A 20853-nucleotide genomic window follows, 5' to 3' on the forward strand; every position below is an offset into this window, starting at 1 on the left:
TATACTTTAAGTAAATTTACAAGCCTGTACTTTGTTACTTTTACTTGAGTAAAGAAGTTTAATCAGTACTTCCACTTTTACCAGAGTATTTTTTTAACACAAGTATCTGTAGTTTTACTCAAGTACGGAAAGTGAGTACTTTTGCCATCTCTGGTTTTAAAGGTATTGTGAAGGATTTTTACGATTTTTTGACAAGACCTGCCCTCTCTACTTGATAGAAAAATTTATATGCGCAACCCTGTACCCGCTCCCGAGAGGGAACACCATATAAATGCATGCGAGAGCATGCCCAAGCCCATTTCTCCTTGTGCACACTGTTTTTTTTAGGTTTCTGTTCTCATAGCTCATGCAAGCTTACTGTGCCCGAACGTCCCGCCCTAACCCCTAAATATCTCATAAACTATAGAGTGGGAACTATATAATTGACTTTATAGCGAACTCAGTAGACTTACAGTTCGGACAGATGATCACTGCTTTTTGCTCCCCGTAGGTCACTTAACTCCTCCTCCACTGCCTGGTGCCTGAGCCATCATTGTTATCAGGCACCGCTGTCGGGTAGCGTCAGCCTATGGCAACAGCGGGCATGAATCCCACAATACTTTGCGAGGAAAGATCTCCAAGCAAAGCATTCCAGGGTATATCTGGCTTTTCTGAGGCCTTTCTTTTCTTCTTATACACTTCGTAGACACTTTTTCTCTTATGACCATCAACCATTTTTAAAGAACGGTGAGAAAAGTGAGCTTGAATGACTGTCTGAAACCGTAGCTCTCCAAACATATGGAGCTGAAACTGCAGATGCGCAGAAAAAGATAGCTAAGGGGGCGAGCATCTAGGGCGGCCTAACGTAAACATATCACCAGAATGATTGACAATTAGGAGGACCACTTATTTCAGTGATCCAACTGGAAATAAAAGATCGTCCTCTATACCTTTAAAGTCTGCCTCAACTATCCGGAACATGTTTCTCCAGAACTTAATGTACCCCCAAAAACCTTTATTTCAACCTATCTGTCAGTCGTGTGTTTCGCTGTAGGGTCCATCTCCTAGGAGTGCTGCTGCTTCAGTGTCATGGATCATGGAGGCAGAGATCTCTGCCCACTACCACAGTAGTGTCCAGAGTGCAAGTGTTATTTATTTGTGTTCTTTTTGTCCATTCCATTGTTCAAAGTCAGTATGACTCAGTGACAGACTTGGCAAAGTTTTACCTTCATAAAGTAACACATTTTCAGATCATATAAAGACCATATAAAGTCTAGATGTGTTTCAGTTATTGGTGTGAAAATGTGGAATGAATTGAATGATGATTTAAAGTTATGTCCTTTCTTGGTGAATTTTAAAAGAGCTTTAAAATGTAAAATGATAAAATCCTATGTTATGTAAATTTAAATATTATTATTTTGAATATTTATATACGCAGTAAAAAACCTGGTAGGTTGTAAGTATAAAACAGGGTAGGCAAGAATACGCTTTGCTTCAGCCTATTCCTTTTTTTTTGGTAAATTGTTGGTTTTGTTTTGTTTTGATATTGTTGTTTAATGTTAGATTATTTGCTAAAAAATAAAGCAGCAAATAATCTGTATTTTGCTTCCTTTGTTATTTTATAGCAACTTACAATTACTCTCTGTTTATATATACAATTTATACTACTACATTTGTACTTCTGGATAGATGCAAACTACATTTCGTTGCTTTGTACTTGTGACAGTGTAATGAAAATAAAGTTGAAGTCTTCGATTCTATTGAACTTCAGCCTATTCCTTTTTTTTGGTAAATTGTTGGTTTTGTTTTGATATTGTTGTTTAATGTTGGATTATTTGCTAAAAAATAAAGTGAAAGTGAAAGGAATATTTAATTTAATTACTTAAACCACTAAACTATTGGGAGTTGGACTCCAGGATGCAAGTAAAAACAATAAAATCCAACCTATAATTCTTCACTTTTTACTGTTTTATAGCAGTTATGCCTTAATACTGTCTCTTCAAACTGTCTGTTCAGGAGTATCTATGATTATCTTTCTGTGGGTGCTGAGAGGTTAAACAATGTGGAAATACACAATTTCACAACAAAATCAAATTTTTAGACTAGAAACAAAACAAAAATCCTAGCAAACAAAAATGAGACCAACACAAAAACACAAAAACACAGGCAAAGAAAAATGCTGCAAGACGCACAAACAACAGCATGTTAATAGAAGTTGGAATTACAGAAAATAGAAAGCAGCAAAATGAAAACATGCTGCAAATACTGAAATGATGCTAACATAAAAAACCCAGCCAACGAAAAAGCTGTTAGAAGCAAAACCAACTGCAAATTGGTAAAAAAAAAAAAAAAAAGAGATGGAAATGCTCTAGAGGGAGAGACAACATAAACTCATAAGACAAAACGCTTAGTAAAGGCATAAACTAGATGCTCAGAGAGATTAGGTGATTTAAGAAAACGAAAAGGAAAACTTTGCTTTAGTCCTTCCAGATTTCCTATGGGTGGTATCATATCCATGTGTTTGCTAAGGTATTTGCTAAGGGTCCTGTGTAAATTTAAATACATTTTTTGTCCATCTAAGTTCTGGTTCAAATAAGTTAATGATCATCTTCCCCTGGAGATCTGGAGCTCCTTTAGGCAAAGGAGCTAGTAAACTCAAAGCTTTGAGTATACTAGTCTAATGTTGCGTTTGTAGAACTCTTTAAGTATTTACACGGTGTTTACACCCTTCGGCCATCATATCTTTGGTTGAGAAGAAATCATGGTACTTAGAACAATTACTTCATATTTAAGTCATTCTTGTATTATTAAATATAATCTTTGGGAGATAACCACATCAGCACATTACACAGCAGTGAAGCTTAAAGGCTAGATAGTTGATAATAGTTACCGGCTGACAGCTGAAGAGCATTAAACTAAATGGAGCTATAGAATAGAGAATTTACCAGAACTAGATACTCAAGAATGCTTTGAACTATTGTTGTGAAAACACTGTGTGTTTGGATCTGGACAGTGATCATCTTTATGTAGCTAGACAGAAAAAAGACTTGCTGGAAATCAACAACTTTAGTCCTTTTAACAGCATAGCCATTGGAGGTCATTATGGACACTAACCCACTTCCACCCATCCACATCAAGGGGACAGTGGTGGAGCGTGTGGACATCTTTAAGCTCCTGGGAGTCCACATCTCCAAGGACCTGACCTGGACGACCAGCTGCTCCAAAGTCATCAAGAAGGCTCACCCACCCCTTTTCTTCGTGAGGACCCTGAGGACGAACCATCAGTCCCTGAGAGATCCTCACAAACTTCTACCACTGCACCATTGAGAGCATCCTCACCAACTGTATCACGCTGTGCTTTGGGAACTGCTCTGACTCGGACTGGAAGGCGTTGTAGAGGGTGGTGAAAACTGCCCAGTGAATCGCTGGGGCACTGCTCCCTTCCATCAAGGTAGCGGGTTCTGAAAAGGGCCGGGAAAATCACCAAAGACTCCACTCACCCAGGACACACATTCTTCCCACTCCTGCCTTCTGGAAGGCGTTACAGAAGCCTACGGACTAGAACCACCAGGCACCGGAACAGCTTCTTCCCCACAGCTGTACACCCCCCCTCCCAAAAAAAGACACACACACAATAACATATGGACTGTCCTAGCACACACACAGACACAACAAGCCACAGATCCAACAACACTTTTCGACTATAGCTGAATATAACCTGTAAATCTTTTATCTGCTATTATCTTTCACTATTTGTCCTATTATAACCCACTAATATATATGTTTAATCCATGTCCTAACTTTCCTGTATAATCTGTATTTTGCTTCCTTTGTTATTTTGTAGCCTCTTACAATTACTCTCTGTTTATATATACAATTTATACTACTACATTTGTACTTCTGGATAGATGCAAACTACATTTCGTTGCTTTGTACTTGTGACAGTGTAATGAAAATAAAGTTGAAGTCTTCGATTCTATTGAATATTTCAGTTTAAAAGCAAAAACACTTGGTCGCTCAGATTGCACATTTATTTACCAAATTCACCACAAAGTGGTTTTACCTTTAAACATGATATTAGTGCTTAACATTACGGATGAGATTTGTCTTTCTAAACTTTGAACATTCAGTAAGCCTGTATTTTTCAGGCAGTCTTTCTTAGATTGATCAAATCTTAATGTCCTTTTTTATCATCTCATCCATTGTATAAGTGTACATATTAACTAATTCTCTGAAGATTGAATGTAAAAGGTAAACAGGTACAGTTAAAAGGTAATATGATTGTTTTGAGCTAAATGTGATTCATTTTAGATGACAGGTAACAAAGAGAATGGATAAAAGAGTTTGCGATGTAAAAAGAAAAGGTTTTCCAGTTATTATTTTTTTTCCTCTATCTGAAATGATGATCTAAAGATGTCACAAACATTAAAAAAAAGTCCGAAACACAGTTTTACTGTTTTAGAATCTCTTCTTTGAATGTAAAACTAATAACTACTTCTCCAATATGATCTGAAAAAGTCAAACAAAAATTGAAATGACTCCCTGCTCTTTGTCAAACTATTTCTCATCTTTTAATTTTGTTGCATCCAGGCTCATTTTTTTTACAAAAGGTTGCCAGGAAACAAACAAGAATCTAGGGTGCTGCCTCGATGGAGGAAGAAATATGTTTTTTTCACTGAAGCCTGGTTAAAAGGTAAGAGCATATTATAAAATGTCAACAGTTCTTTTAACTCAAGGTCATCAGAGGAGGAAGTTTGCCTTGTTGTCATGGAGATAACTGAATTGTTATCAAACTGTTGTTCATCCAGGTTCAGGCTGCAGCGTTGTCATAATTTGTCCTGGCAGAGGTTTTTAGCTTCTTGTGCTAAACTAACTTAATTTGTTGACTAATTGTTGGTTTTTTGTTTCCTTTTCTGTCTTTTTTTTGTATATTGTCTTCTTCACCAGTCCTGTACTGGTAGTAAGCTCTATAATATAGATTATTAATGCAATGAGCTGAGTAGTGGTTTGTGTTTTTGTATGTATTTCACTGCATTTGTTGAGATGATGTAAACAGAAGGAAATTGGACCACAGCATTAGAGATATGGTTTACAACATATGTTTGCCTGTTATTTCCTCTGGTATAATCTATTTTTTAAAGGTCATAGCACATTAGGAGAATGAAACACACTAACCACTTAGTTGGTATTTTAAACATATTATGGCATACAGGAAATGTCACAGAAAGACTTGCTGCAGAAATGGTCTTTAGACAATATGAAATATTACCTTATTTTCATTATTTTCAAATCAAATGATGACATAGTGAATAAAGTTAAGAGACTTTAAGATAAACGTTTCTAATATTGATTAGTGAAGTTAGGTGGTGGCATTGGCTCAAAGTACATTTGTAGGACCCAGGCTCGGACTGGTAATCTGGTGGGCCGGCACTAATTTCAGTGTGTGAGGGCCGGCCCTCCTTAAATCATACCGGCCCCAACACTTATTCTCCAGCCAAAGCACCTACCTGTGGCAGTAAATAACTCAAGCTCAAGAAGCAATCCAATGTTAACTATCTAAATGATGCATGCAGTATATATAGCCCTTCCTTGTCATGCACATCCTTGTTGGCAGTTGGCGTGATTTTCTAATTCTTCAAACTGTAAAATACTTGCAACAAACTAAATTATAATAAAACTAAAATGCTACCTTTAAACCAAACTACAATGTTCCTCTTATATATGGCGAATTTATGTTCGAATATTTTGCAAAAATATGTTGTGTGCATGATGGGGTTTTGCCTCTAAAGGCTAACGTTTCCCATCTTACGTGCATTGTTGACAGGTTGGGCTGTTTCCCAGTCTGGCAGTTTAGGATGGCCGTCTATGGGTAAAAAAAAAAATTTCTTTAGATTTATGGCCTAAGAGATCAATAGACTTTGGTTCAAATTGGTTCTATTGGCCCATAAGTGGGCCGGTGTAGATCGAAAAATGACAGGGCTGAAAATCGTTCCCAGTCTGGGCCTGGTAGGACGCAAGGTGGGCAACAATAATGCTTCAGTTGAAGCACAATTGAGGTTTGGTTTTACACAAATACTTTGAAATGTATTCCCTTTATCTCTTCTTGTGCTATTAATATTCTGCAGCAGTAATTTGACCTAAAAAAACAATACTTTTTGTTTTAATATAGACATAGCAGGGACAGTAAAGGTATAAACCATTGGTGCCAAACATATTTTTATATTTTCATTCTAAATCATAGTATATTGTAATCAGTAAATCATGAATGAAACTTCAAAATTTCTCTGTTATCATAACATTAATCTAATTTCTTTCAGGCTAGAAAAAATACATAATCTACTCAATTAAAGAGGAGTTATTTAAAGTCAAACATCATGACGCAAATTAAAAAAGTTAAAATTATGTTACATTTGACAAAAAGAATGACAAGGTAGTCAATCATTGTGAGTTGCTAACAACATAAATACTCAGCACACTAAAACAGAAACAGCGTGATGACGTATGGGTAATCTTTCTGTTGAATAAAATGAATACAAATCTGACCACTGTGACATTTTCAGACCTCTGTATCGTGACATCCATTAAAAAATGTAACAATCTTGGTTCTGTTGTTTTTCTCAAAGTTTTAAGTTTCAAGTTTAGCCAGGTTTTTCCTTGTTTTCTAGCTTTATTGGTGTGTCTGGATTAATTTAAGTTTCTTAGGTTTTTCTTTGTCTGTCCTCTGTAGCCCCCTTGTGTTTTCTTTCCCTTGGCTTCCTCATCAACTCTAGTTACACCTGCTTCTTATCAGCTCGTTAGTCCTGCCTTTGTTCAGTCCGCAATAAATACACTCCCTCTGCAGTCCCTCTTTGCTGGTTCCTCGTCTTACTTCAGCCTACCCTGGCTCCTCATGATTGTTTCCCCTGATGTCTCCATGGTCCTGATTTGTGTTTAATTCTTATGTTGTTTTTTTGGATTCCTGTTTTGATTTACATTTTTAAGTTGGATTTTTTTGGATTACTGTTTTGATTTACATTTTTAAGTTGGATTTTTTTAGATTACTGTTTGGCTGCCTGTCATCCTTAATTAAACCTTCAAATATCTCACCCCTGCCCCAGCTTCTGCTTTTGGGTCCTTACAAAAACCTTAAAACCAAATTTTGACAAAAAATGGGCATTCAACCTTCTTCCATTAAATCCCTTAATTAGGGAAGCAGACAAGAGGCCTAGATTGACTTTTAATAAGTTGCTAAGATGCATTTAGGAGAATTTCTAACTGCACAGCTATTAGTCGTGCACAAAACTGGCTCTAATAGATACAAGTCTATATGTTATGGCATTTGGACTCCAAAGGACTGAAAAAATAGCAAAAGCCAGTGAGAAACAGCCTATGAGCCTTCAGTTTGAAACATGGTTTAAACAGTAACTTTGCCATAACTGTTATACTTACTTTTAAAGCTTTACATCAAAATACAGCAGTGGCTGGTAAATTATATTAAAAAAAAAATAATAACCTTGCTGAAATAAGAGAGAAAACCATGTACTAAGTTATTATAATCATCAAATAATGTGACATAAGGTCATTTTTTGGTGTTTTACTTTCCTGGTATCTTTTAAGACTGTCTGTGATACAATTCCATAAAGCATTTGCCAAATACTGTAAATACTTTATCTTAATAAGGACTTAAAATTTGTGGTTCACATAGAATTAAATAAGTTGAATAAAATAAGATCTCTCTTCATAAGGAAAAATATGCCTTAAAGGTGTGGGTCAAAGGTTCCTAGACATAAATAAATGTTGATCTATAAGAAATAAAATATTTTTAGGTGCACTGTTAAATATAAAGAATCCAAAGCGCCATATATAGCTTGAAATACTTTATGCATATCATTTTTTTTTTTTTTTTACACAGGGCAATGTATATATATATATATATTATTTTATATATTTATATTTATATAATTATTTATTTTTTTATTCAACTTGTTGTGTTGTGTTTTACTAATATTTAAATTGGTTAGAATATATGAAAGACACAAAAATGGCAAAATAAAAGAAATGAGAGAGGCAGCTGTACTTCATCCAAATTAACATTTATTGATCTAGTCTATAAACACAATTTATTGTAACAAAAAAACAGAACACATATTCTCTGATAGAAACTGGTATTTGATGAAAATGCAAAAAAAAAATGTAGATTTAATCCCTCCATTAAGTATACTTTCTTTTTTGTTATTCTAATACCTGCTGGGCCCAGTTTATACCATCAAAATATCTCCTTTTTGGAGCTATCTTATGCTGGTTTCACATAACCCCACTGTTATACTGTAGGCTATGGGCAGACTTTAGTAAATTACTTTAAAGCATCATCTGTCAAAACAGATAGGAAAGACCCTATGAGACCCTGAGGCGCATAGAGAAAGATGCATTGTGTGTAGAAAGAAAATTGTGGAAGAGGGATTCTTTTCCACACTAAAGTCTTAGGAAAAGAGCCCAAAGATGCACTTTATGATGCAACAAAAGAACAAAGTTTAGAGTATAGAATGAAACTTTGTGTGTAAAAATATTTCAGTCAAATTTGATATTTAAATGTTTGATTGTGAATAAGATAGATGAATAAGATCTGTATAGCAGAATGCTTCATGAAATCCTGTAACAGACCAGGATGTTAATCACTCATCACCGGTTTAAACACAATATTACAAATATTAAGAAGTGCATTGTCAGTTTTTATAAAGCACCTGGTTTCCTTTTTCTTAACTATAGTAATGAAACCCCCAAAAATCATGTTTTAAATGTTGCTAAGTTCTCAAGTTCTTCTTAGTAGATAGCTCAAAATAATACCGGTTTTATTAGTTTTTGTTTTACTTTTATAAGGTTCCATTGAATAAAGTTTGCACCCTGCTTTTTCTATCTTTCCCCGCCCACTCCCAGCTTGATGGCTGCAAGTTGACTCCACATCATTAGCTGAAAGACGAATACAGCTGTTTTGCAAATTTTTTTTCATATGTTGTTGGTAAAACAAACATTTTAGAAATTGTTTCTGTTTTTAGGGTTTAAAATAAATGCAATAAAAACATATTCTATATATAGTTTAAAATGCAAACATATTTCTAATCTTTTTTAACGTATAGCAGGAACATTTCCTGGTAACCTGATGGGTGTTATATAATGACTATGCCCATGAGGGATTTCCAAAAAAAGGGAAACAACGAGCAAATGACTCGTGAAGCAACCTGTGTTAAAATTGTCTCGGCTCTGATCGGCATGCCGTGGGAAAACCAGACCCGAGTCGACCCGCTAATTTACGTGGAGCGCAATGTACAGAAGTCAAAACACCAAAAGCCGAAATAACTCTGTTTACATTCAATAAACTTGTCCCATCAATAGTAAGAGGGATTTAGACAGATAAAAAGTTGAAACAATGCAGCACACCTACCACGCTCTTGCTTCTTTACACGTTTCTCTCCATTATTTACTTTCCTGATATCTGTCACACTGGTGACATCATCAAAGCTAACCTAGAAGGATGGTGTCACCAGACACGTAGCAGTAGGAGGTCAGAGGCTAGGCAGATTGCCAGCAGGGGGTTAGACCTAACTTGTTTTTGTTGATCAGAAGGGAACCAAATGCAGATTGTTAGCCATTTAACTCGGATTTGAAAAACCACACTAATTTCAGTGCGAACGAGGCTCAACAGACCTAAACAGTAAACCTGTTTTGTAAAATAGACCCCAGATTTCTGTCTCCCCTCAAACTGTTTAAAGTTGAAAATGTTTCCTGATCTGCAGCATCTAATTCTCTCCAACAGTTCCACATTATCCAGTTGTTGGAGTGTTTTCCTGATGATGCAAACACCATTCAAACTGATGCAAGATTACAATTTTCCCCTAGATTAAAGGGTTTGTGAACAAAGACGCCACAGCCGTGATCAATCAATTGCCGTGTTTGTGCTCCTTTTGTACTAATGCGTTTACTGTGAATGCTCCTCTTGAGCCCTCTTTGTGCATCTTCATTGTCCTCTCCATGCTGATGCTATCAAGCACAACAAATGCATCCACCTGTTATATTTCCTTTCAGGCTTTCATCTGTACTCGCCTTTATCTAAGGGGAGAGAGGACGGGGACGGAGGTGACATTTATCGCCGTGTTGGTAGGTGAGTGAATGTCTGGGTACATGCGGCCCTTTTCTCTTTATCTCTTGAGGGCGGGTTAGATACACATTGTGTGAGAGCAGCAAAAAGATGAAGATAGTTACAGGAGTTGGAATGCTACTGTCGGCGCACGCTTTTACATTTGCCCATGACCTGACTGTGGCCATGGAACAGCAATACAATGTCTTTTAAAACTATTAACTTCTGTGCATTTTCTTACATCAAAACCACACACTTCATTATACATCACTTGGATTTTATATGATGGACAAACATAAAGTAATGCATAATCTTAATTAATTAAGAATTTAAGCTGTATCATTTTTTTTTTTTTTTTTTTTTTACAATTGACATTAAAAATAAGTATTCCTGTCTTAGTTCAACCCTTTTTCATTTCAAGCGCCAAAATGAAATGAAAGTTAATCAAATCTATGCAAAGACACTAAATTGGTAAATAGAATAGAATAGAAAATCACCTTATTGTCCCACAATGGAGAAATTGTGGCGTTACACCTGCAAAAGAATATAGTAAAAGTTTAAAAAGTAAAAAAGAGTTAAAAAAAAAAAAATTAAATACTGTAATGTAAACTGTTTTTACTAATGTAAATATTGTGCAGTCATCTAAAGAATAATTAATCAATATACAGCAATGAACATTTTTACAGTAGTTGATATTTTAAAATAGCATCAGCACCAGGGATGTGCAAAATGACAGCAGCATTTTATTTAACTGACTAAGGTAGAAACTCTGCAAAACCAACTTGAATGTAACAGCTTATTGAGGTTGTGAGAAACAGTGGTGGTTATAAAGTCTTACAGCTGCTGCAAGAAAGCATTTGTGATAATGCTCCCTGGTGCATTTAGGGTGCAGTAGTCTGTCACTGAAAGAGTTCTCCAGCTCTGCAACAGCTTCATGCATGGGGTGGGAGACATTATCCAACAGAGATGTTATTTTAGTTAGCGTACTTTTGTTTTCCACCTCCTGCATCCAATCACAGAGCTGGCCTTCCTGATCAGCTTATCCAGCCCCTTCCTCTCAGCTACAGATAAGCCACTGCTCCAACAGACAGAAGATAGCATATGCAACAACAGAGTCAGAGAAGGTCTTCAGGAGCGCCCCTGCACCCCAAAAGACCTCAGTCTCCTCAGCAGGAAGAGCTTGCTCTGACCATTCTTATACCGAGCCTTAGTGTTGTGAGTCCATTCCAGTTTATTTTTCACTGAAGTGGACTTTGGTGTGATTAAGGGGATTTCAGAATGTAGGGTAGTCTGGGGAAAATGGTTTGATTTGCTGAGGAATGGGGGAAAAAAAGTTAGCACATTTTGTTTAGTTCACATTCACACTGCACTTCTAAGAGTATATCAAATTGTGCATAATATCCTTTACATCAGGCTGCTCAGCTATCTTTATACAAAAGCACCAGCTGAGAAGGAGAGACTAGGACTTGCTACTATGGTTGCACACATGAAGATGGTATTATTGCAAGGCCTTAAATGTTTTCAAGTCATTGGTATGTCAGAAATCATAAACAATTTTCTTTCTTTGGTCTACAGCTACATGCAAAACATAAATATAAAGAACTGAAACCCATTTTTTTCAGAAACACTAGGGTTAAGGTAATTTAAACATCTCATCCAAATGGAGCATTTTATCCAAGGAAATGAACACTGATCAGTTTAAGGATGTAAACATCTAGCAAATAACTGTTAATTCCATCATATAGAATGACAATTATCATAAATGCAAAGATCATAAGAAAATGGTAAAAAAGGAAACATACCAAAGTATGACACCCTTCTTAAACAAAGTTGGAATGGCGAACAATCACTACTAAAGCAACTTAACATTCCACGATTACAGTGGAGGATTGCTGGGGAAATCCAGAGCTAAGCTGGACCTTCTATCTAGGGACGGATGTTATACAAACCCAAAACATGGAAGTCAAGAGAGACTGGCAAAGAAGAGAAAAATAAGTGCTCTGCTTACCGGATGTGGAAATCAAACAGTTTGATTTGCATGCAAAATGATATCCTCAGATGAAACCCTGAACTCATCAACCACAAAACAGTGGGATGATGGGTTAAACTTGGCTTCTGCATGGGCAGGGAAGCCAGTCAGAAGCTACGTTTACATGGACACAACTAATCGGATTGAAGGCTTGATCAGATCAAAAATGTTTCATGTAAACATGTCAGACTGAAGATTCTAATCCGATTCGGTCCGATCGGATCTAAATTTAATTCCGAAAGAGAGAGGTGGTTTTTGCCGATCGCCATTCCGATTGGCGTCCATGTAAACATCCATTCGGATCTTAAGAGTAAAATAATCTTCACTGCGCATGTGTGCGACGTCAGCGTGACGTTTTTCCGCCTTGTCAACAACAGGAAACCACCGGTCGCTCTCGCTCTTGTTGTGAACAACATGGCGGGAGGAGTCTAGGAACGCTGACTTATACACTCAAGTTCATTTAAAGCTGCAGGAAGCAGGAATTTATCCTCCTCCTCTTCCTCTTTTCTCTCTCCACAGCCCACTCGCTCTCCCACGCCGGTTCAATCGCTCATTCTCTACATTTTCTCTCGGACATTTCGCTGCCAAGCGCTTTTTTCCTCCTCTCTCCATTTTTCTTTCCGCTCGCTCCGAGCGCATCGTTTGTCAGGCCTCCCAAAAACCAGACGCAGACAGAACTGCCAAGTTTGGCAGGAAGTTCTGCGCATGCTTAAAAGATTTAATCTGATCCAACGCTTGGTACATGTATACACACGTCATGATCGGATCATTTCATTTAGTGTCCATGTAAACGGAGATTTTGAATTTCCGATCAACCAAGGTTTGGATCGGATCGGGGAAATTTTGCGCATGTAAACGTAGCTAGAGATGTTGGTGAACATTTCAGTGTGTAGATATAGAAAACTTGTGGACACTATTCCCTAAAGTCTTTCTACTAAAGTGGAGAAAGACTTATGTTTCTGAAACTTCTTACTCCTAGTGGCTGAACACAAATGCTTGACAAACTTTCCAGAATTCTATTCTACAATTTTTTTTGGGAAACATTTTCTCTTCACTTTTTGTAATGAATGAGAGTAAGCTTCATGGTTTGAACAAGAAATATAAAAGAAGAAGAAAAAGAAGAAAAAATCTTCAGAGGGCACAAATGCTTCTGCTTTTTTCCATTGATGGATTTAATTTTGGCCTAAAAATATCCAGATTCTACATGTGCAATGGCCCATTGTAGAAATTGCGACTCATTAAAAAAAGTTAACCTTGAGGGCATAAAATAGCACATGATTAAATTTCTGAAGACAAAGCTTCTGGAAGCGCTTAGGACTCTATAGATAAGAGCCACTGTGGTTTGCAGAACGTGCTGTCAGGCACGGTTAACCCCTTTTGAGGACTGTGAAAGTCAGCAAGTCTGCTTGTGAGCAGAACTTCTGTGGGTGGGTTGCTGGGCCCTTCTGATGCACATTTATCACAGGGGCTTCCTGCTCACCCCTAAAGCAGCTCCAAGAATTTAAACAAAGCAAGGAACATCTGTCTCTCTGACAAAGTCTTACCCGGCAACTGTAAAACATGCCACTGAGTGCATGAGAGACAGGCTGGCTTCTACAAGATGGCTTTAAATTACTTTGTTTAAAAGTTTTGATGTGGTGGGGAGACTTCTAGGCAAATGGGTTTCATCAAAGCACTTCAATGAAAAACAAAAGTGGAACAGTATGTGTTTAACTTAGTAAAAGATCAGAGAAGTATATGTATCTTGTTTAAAGCTAAGATCTCATGTGTCATTCTAAGCCTTCTTTTATCTTGCATTTTTAAAACTATAGGTATCAAGTTAGTGACAAGATGCTTGAGTAATGGATTGAAAGCACTTCTTGTGGCAGTTTTTTTATAGTGTGACTCTCAGAGAAAACTAGTGGTTGTGTTGGTGGAGGACTTTAGGCGCTCTGATGTACCGTTCATGTCAGAGAAGTGTCGGCAAGCAAACAAGCAAATTACAGATGACATCTGAGTTAATAAAATGAAAGAAGGCAAAAAACAACAACAAAGAAACAAAGACAAATTAAGGCCCAAAGAACTGCGCTGTCCGTCTGCACGTAGGAGGCAACTGTATTGACGGGCTGCAAGGAAATGCGCCTCGAATGCTAATGTCCACTGAAATGTCATCAGTCAAATCAGCGCCTTCATCTTCTACTCCGAGTGGCGTCGAACAGGAGATTTCTTTCAAGCCAGCATTGATTGACAGAGGAGAGATTGATGTGGTATTCTGCCTGAGCTTGTCTACGCTGCCTTAAACTGATGAAAGTCTGTTTGACTGCTTGTTCATTTTACTGAAATCTCTTCAGCCGTCTCAACTTAATTTGTTCTTAGCCTACCTGTTTGCTTTGCATATTATAAAATACCATGCCATGCAAACATATTTAAACCCCCTTATCAGGTGTTTTTACAGTTTGTAATGTTAGAACCACAATGTTTGATGCAAAATACTGTGGTTATATCTGATAGACCAAAAGAAAAATATTTAATGAATTTGAAGTGGAATAAACTTTTCAATATTTTTACCAAAAAGAAAAAGAAAATTACTTATTGTGTTGCTTGAATGTGTTTGTTATTCAAGCATTCATCAGCATTTTAAAGAACCTCATTGTATGTCCTTTTGGAGAACATCTAGCCTCGTGAGACCAGCCTGATCTTGCGAGCTTTCAAGGTTTCACTCACTAATCAGTCTGAAGACTCTCCGTTAAAGAAAATTGTTCACCAAACGAACGTCCAATCAGCGTTGGCTTTGAGGCGGGTTGAGGTGTGACGCAACGAGAAGCGTGACAGTTCAGTCTAAAGAACATGACGGCTTCAGCCGATGAAACTAGCGTTAGCGTGGCTATCGAGCAAGTTTTATCTGAATTACTGAGTATTTCTTCACTGAAAGAAGAGCAAAAAACTGCTCTGGAGGCTTTTCTCAGAGGAAAAGATGTTTTTGCTCTTCTCCCGACTGGTTTCGGCAAGAGTTTGATCTATCAATTGGCTTGTGCTTGGCTTGTGGTTGTGTTTTCATCGTCGCTCTGTTAGTACGTCATATGCTTCGTTGATCTGATTGGTTTATTTGGCCCGTCTATCACCAACATAGGCCAATCAGCTAACCAGTATTTTTGCCGCTTCCCAAAATTACTTCAACGAAGGTTTCCAGATGGATATCAGCAAATCCATCTGGCGGAGTCAGGTTAGAGAACATCTACCTTTATACTTTAAAAAAAAGCTAGCAATTTTATTCTTAGTGCTATACCGCAAGCTCGTGAAACATTAGATGGAGTGCATAAGTGCACATTAACTTTTGATAACTGTTATAAATTCTCTGCTAGATTTAGGTCTTCACTTCTAGAGGGCCGTACTGCAGCAGCATGGTGCTGCCAGTTTAACAAAAGATAACAGAAACACAAACTCTAAATGAGTCCAAAAATCAGTTACAACAGGAATCAAATTGAATTTAATAATACTTTATTAATCCCGAAGGTAAATGCAGTTTGGGTATAGCCTGTCCAAGAAGACAAAAGCACATAGAAAGATATATGCATGGGGGAAAGCAGTGTCCGCGGCCTTGATGCCATGAAAAGCACTGCCCTAAGAGTTAGGAAAAACAATAAACATACATCGTTGTTTATAGATGCTGGAGATCGGATCGGATGAAATGTGTTGTGAATTGGCGCTATATAAATAAACTGAATTAAAATTGAATTGAATTAAATAAACAGGGATGAGGGGAAGAATAAAAATCATATTTCACACTTATTCCTTAACATGACAGAGTTTAAGATTGCAAAAAACAAATTGTTTAAAGACTTATTATTGAATCCACTACCCTTAGGTGTAGGTTTCCCTTCCAATGCTAGGTTTAGGCTTAAAGGCTCAGAGGAGATCAACCAAAGGTATTAAATTAGGTTCAGGTATAAAGTGCACAAGCCTTATTTTTTTTTTTTCCTGCAAAACCTCAAGAATATTTTTCTTCTTCTTCCTTTGAAAGAACTTTACTGGAAAAAAATATAGTAGGGTGCCTCTTCTTTACTTTGAATGCACCTTGTTGCTCTTATAGGAAGTCGACTTCTGATATAGGAATTAGTCTTTTTCAGGACTGACCTGTATTTAGCACCATGCCTGTCATGTATGGTGAGCATTTCTGAGCATTGTGTGGCCTCCACCATGTTTCATGGTTGAAATGGTGATCTGCAGGGTTATTTTACACCAATTAAAGCATTTTGCATGAATGCTAAAAAAAGGACATTCCTTCTTCAACATGCTTTTTTTTTTAACCCCGCATGTGTTCAGTTCACACTGTGATGAAGAGACCAGTTTTATTCCTGACTAATAGCTGTGCTGTTAGAGAGTCTCCTTGCAAGTCCTGATGTGCCTCCTGGCTGCATTTCTAATTAATGCTTTTATTTGTTGATAATTGATTCCACTGCATTTTTTTTTATGAATGCCATCGTACAGAAGTCTGAATGAATATTACACTGTTTAGATTTTTATTTATATTTTTATTCTATAAAAATGATGCATCATTTGTCCTTCATTTAATAAACATGGATTGATTTATGTCAGTTAACAACTAAAATTATGTTAAAATATATTAAAATGTATGGCTCCTACATAACAAAATATGGTCAATTTCACATAAAATGAAAGCTTAGGACCCTCTTATTTATATTTCATAGGTTCAGTTCCTCTTGGCACTTCTTTTTGACTAGCACAAAGCAAAGAGTTGGCAAACAGACGGCAAAGAGGTGTAAGTAGGATCTTAAAAAAAATAAAAAATCTCAGAGGAGGAAGGTGTCTTGCAGGCATGTGTTTGGTCATGATGAGAGACTGGCACCTGCTCTGGAGCCACCAGATGGCTGGGCGGGAGGTGGCATACCGGTGCCAGCGAGGTGAAGGGACACTGTGTCACTATCTGCAGCTGCACCACTTGTCAGGATTTTGGCAGAGCGATGATGTTCTACCAGCAGTCGGCTCATGAAGGACCTCAGCTAAAGGAATGGAAATTCAAGTTGGGCAAAGGATGAATCGAAACTCAGTCACACACCTGATGCTTTTTGGACAGTCGGGTAATCAGTGGCAGTCATCCAAATAGGATCTGAGAGTATGAGAAGAAGTCAGAGTGGGATTGGTTTGGGCATCTGGGCAGAGTACCTGGCTGAAGTAAAAGTTAGAACTCATCAGAAAGTTCAGATTAATTAGAGACATGGCCAAGAAATCTGCAGAGCAGAAAACTACTGGGAAAAAAATGTTGCAGGGCTTTTAAGTTAGGAACTCAAATAACAATAATATATGAAGTCCTCAAAAGACTAAAACTTTAAGACAACCTAATGGGTTTTACATAAGAAAACTAAAGAAAAAAGAAAAGAAAATTAGGTAAAATGTAATAACTAAAAGACTGAAGCATTTTAGTGATGTCTTCATGATGAACAACTTCTGTTTTTCTCAAGAATTTTAGGCCCCTAGTTTGATTTCTGGCCTGGGTTTTGATCTGCATGGGGAGTTCTCTCCAGGTATGCAGGTTTCTTCGCACAGTACAACAAACGCAAAAGTTACAGTAGCAACCACAAAAAATTCCCCTAGTACCCTACAATTACTTTTTAATCATCAATCTTTGTAATAAAATATTCTGTCAGGATTTGTGGACATTAAGAGCTAAAGAGAAGCGCCTTTTCCTGGTCAACCCTGTAATTCAGTGAAAGGGTGGAGTCAGAGTAAAGGAAAAGCACGCCCAGGAGACGGAGGGGATCACTGCACTGGCTTAAGTTGGCTGCTATTCGGCTTGCATTTGACTGGGAAGGGCCATTTCGAATGGCTGTTACTGTAGATTGAGTGGCGCCTCTAAATTGCCCTTAAATTTAAATGTGTTTGCATAGATCTATGTTTCTGTTGTATGTTCTGCGATGGACTGGCGACCTTTCCACTGTGTACCCCGCCTTTTGCCCATAGACTACTGAAGAATGACAGCAGCAAATTATGACCACCATGAGGGAGAGGGTCATGGTGGCATTTCATTTAATTTTCTACTTTCTGATGTGATGTCACACAGTAAGACATTTAAACATCCATTTACAAGAGTGATGTAACGGTGTAAAGTTGGGTGGAGGTTTGACAGGACGGAAGTGGAACTGAAGCTAAAGGTGGTTACTTGCAGATTTAATTAACCAAAAAGGTTAATTAAAAATGTTAATCCTCAGAATCCAACAAAAAAAAGGGGGGAAAAAGGGAAAATTTACTTGAAGGGGATGAAATGAGAACAAACCAGCAACAGTGACTGATCAGGAGGTGCATATATGGGAGAGAGAACAAAAGACCAGGGTAATCAGCAGATTGGGAGCAGGTATGGACAGAGGAGTCTAGAAGGGAGCCAGGGAAAAGGAGACTGACACAAGAAGAACAAGCAATGAATACCTAAGAACTCAAATACAATAAAAAATGACTAGAATAACACAAAATGGAAACAAAACCAATGAAAATTCAAAGATAAATCTTAAACAGAACCAAAACCAAGACAAACAGATGCAGCTGTGCTCTTTGAATCACTATTTTTGCCTTTGTGAATGATTTAACTCTTGTGATTGGAGATAAAAAGGGAAGCTGTGAAACATTATTGTCCTTTGTCAAATCATGAATTTCTTTAACCTAGACTGTGAAATTATCTGTGAATTCTAAGGGTCAGACTGCAGCGACATGAACCCCTTCACCTTACTGCTTCTCCTCCTCCAACAATACGGAGACAGTCGTCGTACCAACTTATTTTTCACAACGTCCATATCACCTATCTTGTGAAGTGATGAAGTGAAATATTTTATTAGTCTTTGTTGGATATAGCTCCTATATAGGCCTAACATAATGGTGATCTCTACAGTCACTAGTGTGTTAGCTTTGCACGGACAGAACGCAAAGATGTCTGCCTCCATAAATCTGACACCTGCTCCAATGGAATTATGAATAGCAATTTTTAAGTAAAAGCAAATATAAATAACAGAGTTATGTATAATTTATGAGATAACTGTCAGTGAATCCCTTTTATTATTACATACTTTAGCTTTATTATGACAGTTTCAACACTATGTAAGACAGCAGGGAACTTAAGTAAAAGTCTTGTTTGGTCTTTTGACCGTCACTGATCAACCTTTCTCCCCAGGGCCATCCTCAGGGTCTTGTCACCATGCAGAGCTAAACAGAAGATCAATGAATGGTAATGTCTCCTTTGTCTCCTCAGAACTTCTGTTGTGATTTAAGCAGCAGCGCCTGTCGATAGAATGTGTAGAATCCTGAAAGTCTTTTCTCTGTCACTTTTTGTTGCGCCTTCTTTTCCATCCACTGCTGAATCCCGCTGCTGGTTGACAGACTAACACTTACCAGTTCACAGACAGCTTCACTGATCAATGTTTGAGCAGCTCTGCGGTGCTAGCTCTCCCCATGCATGTCATCGGGGTACCCATGGCTCTCTCTCTGGGACTGGCCTCAAACATTTGAGGCCTACTTACCGGGGTGATCCTCATCCAACATCTTCAACATCTCTTGATCCATAATAGATGAACTTGGGAATATGCTGGCAAATGTAAGCATGTAACTGAAGCCAGGAAGGCTGTAACACTTCACAGAAAGCAAACATGTATATGTGCTGTACACGTGGCAAATGCACAGGCGTTAACACTACAAACCACAGAACCTGACACCCTATGGAGAAACGACAGCAATACCTTGTCAGTGAGTCACCGAGGTCAGAAAACAACACGACTCCCCACGTGAGGAGCTAGATTATTGAAACAAAGCCACACTTCTCATTGACGATTAAATATTGAAGGATACCATCTGCTTTGCAAAATTAATGTGTCCTTATATTTTCTTTAAGATTTTTTTTATTGTTTACAAGACCTGAAAGACAACCAAATGCTCCACATTCACACAAGATCCTGCGGCAGAACATCAAAAACGAAGGGGAAAAAATGGCTGTCTCAACAAACAATAAAAGAACAATACATGTCATTGTAAATAAACCCGGGAGAGATTGGAGATTTTCAGACTTTAAGACTCTAACTCTAAAGTTTTTATTTGATCAACAATTGTACTGCTTTAACTTGTGGCTCCAACAATGACTAATGAAAGAGAAGTTTAAACTTTTTTGGGAAGGGAATTTAGAGCAACTGTAAAACAGTTATTAGCTTCTTATCATGGTCTGCAAACAAGAGGAAAGAATCAACCAACTATTTAAGGCTCAGTATTTTTCTAACTTTCAATTGCTGCCAACTGTGCTGCAAGGCTAAAGCTATGGGGTTTTAATTTCAGGTCTGTTTTTTCTCTTCTATAAGGCATTATTTTTGAGATAGCTGCAGTGCTTGCAACACTTTCATTTGCTTGTAACCATGAAACATCAAAGGTAAACAACTGGAGATGCACTGACCTAACACAAACATGTTGCTAAGGCCTAGCTGGAAAGGATTCCAAAGAAAGACATTTTGTTCAATAATCTACTTTACACTGTACATAAAAATACTACTTGAAACAGCAACTTGTAGATTTGGACCCAAGTATTAGATTAAGTTGAGATATATTATACTGATCAATACACAGCTTCAATGTGTAACAGGAGGTGACTGGATTTGTTACTAAACTGATGATGTGAGCCCCCATTAAACACGAGTATGGAAGAGGATTAGGGCCACTGGAAAAAAAAAAAAAAAGTAAAATGATTTTTAAATTTTATTTCAGTTTAACA

The sequence above is a fragment of the Cyprinodon variegatus genome, unplaced genomic scaffold (genome assembly GCF_000732505.1).
Source record: "Cyprinodon variegatus isolate N-32 unplaced genomic scaffold, C_variegatus-1.0 Scaffold476, whole genome shotgun sequence".
In the NCBI taxonomy this organism is placed as follows: domain Eukaryota; kingdom Metazoa; phylum Chordata; class Actinopteri; order Cyprinodontiformes; family Cyprinodontidae; genus Cyprinodon; species Cyprinodon variegatus.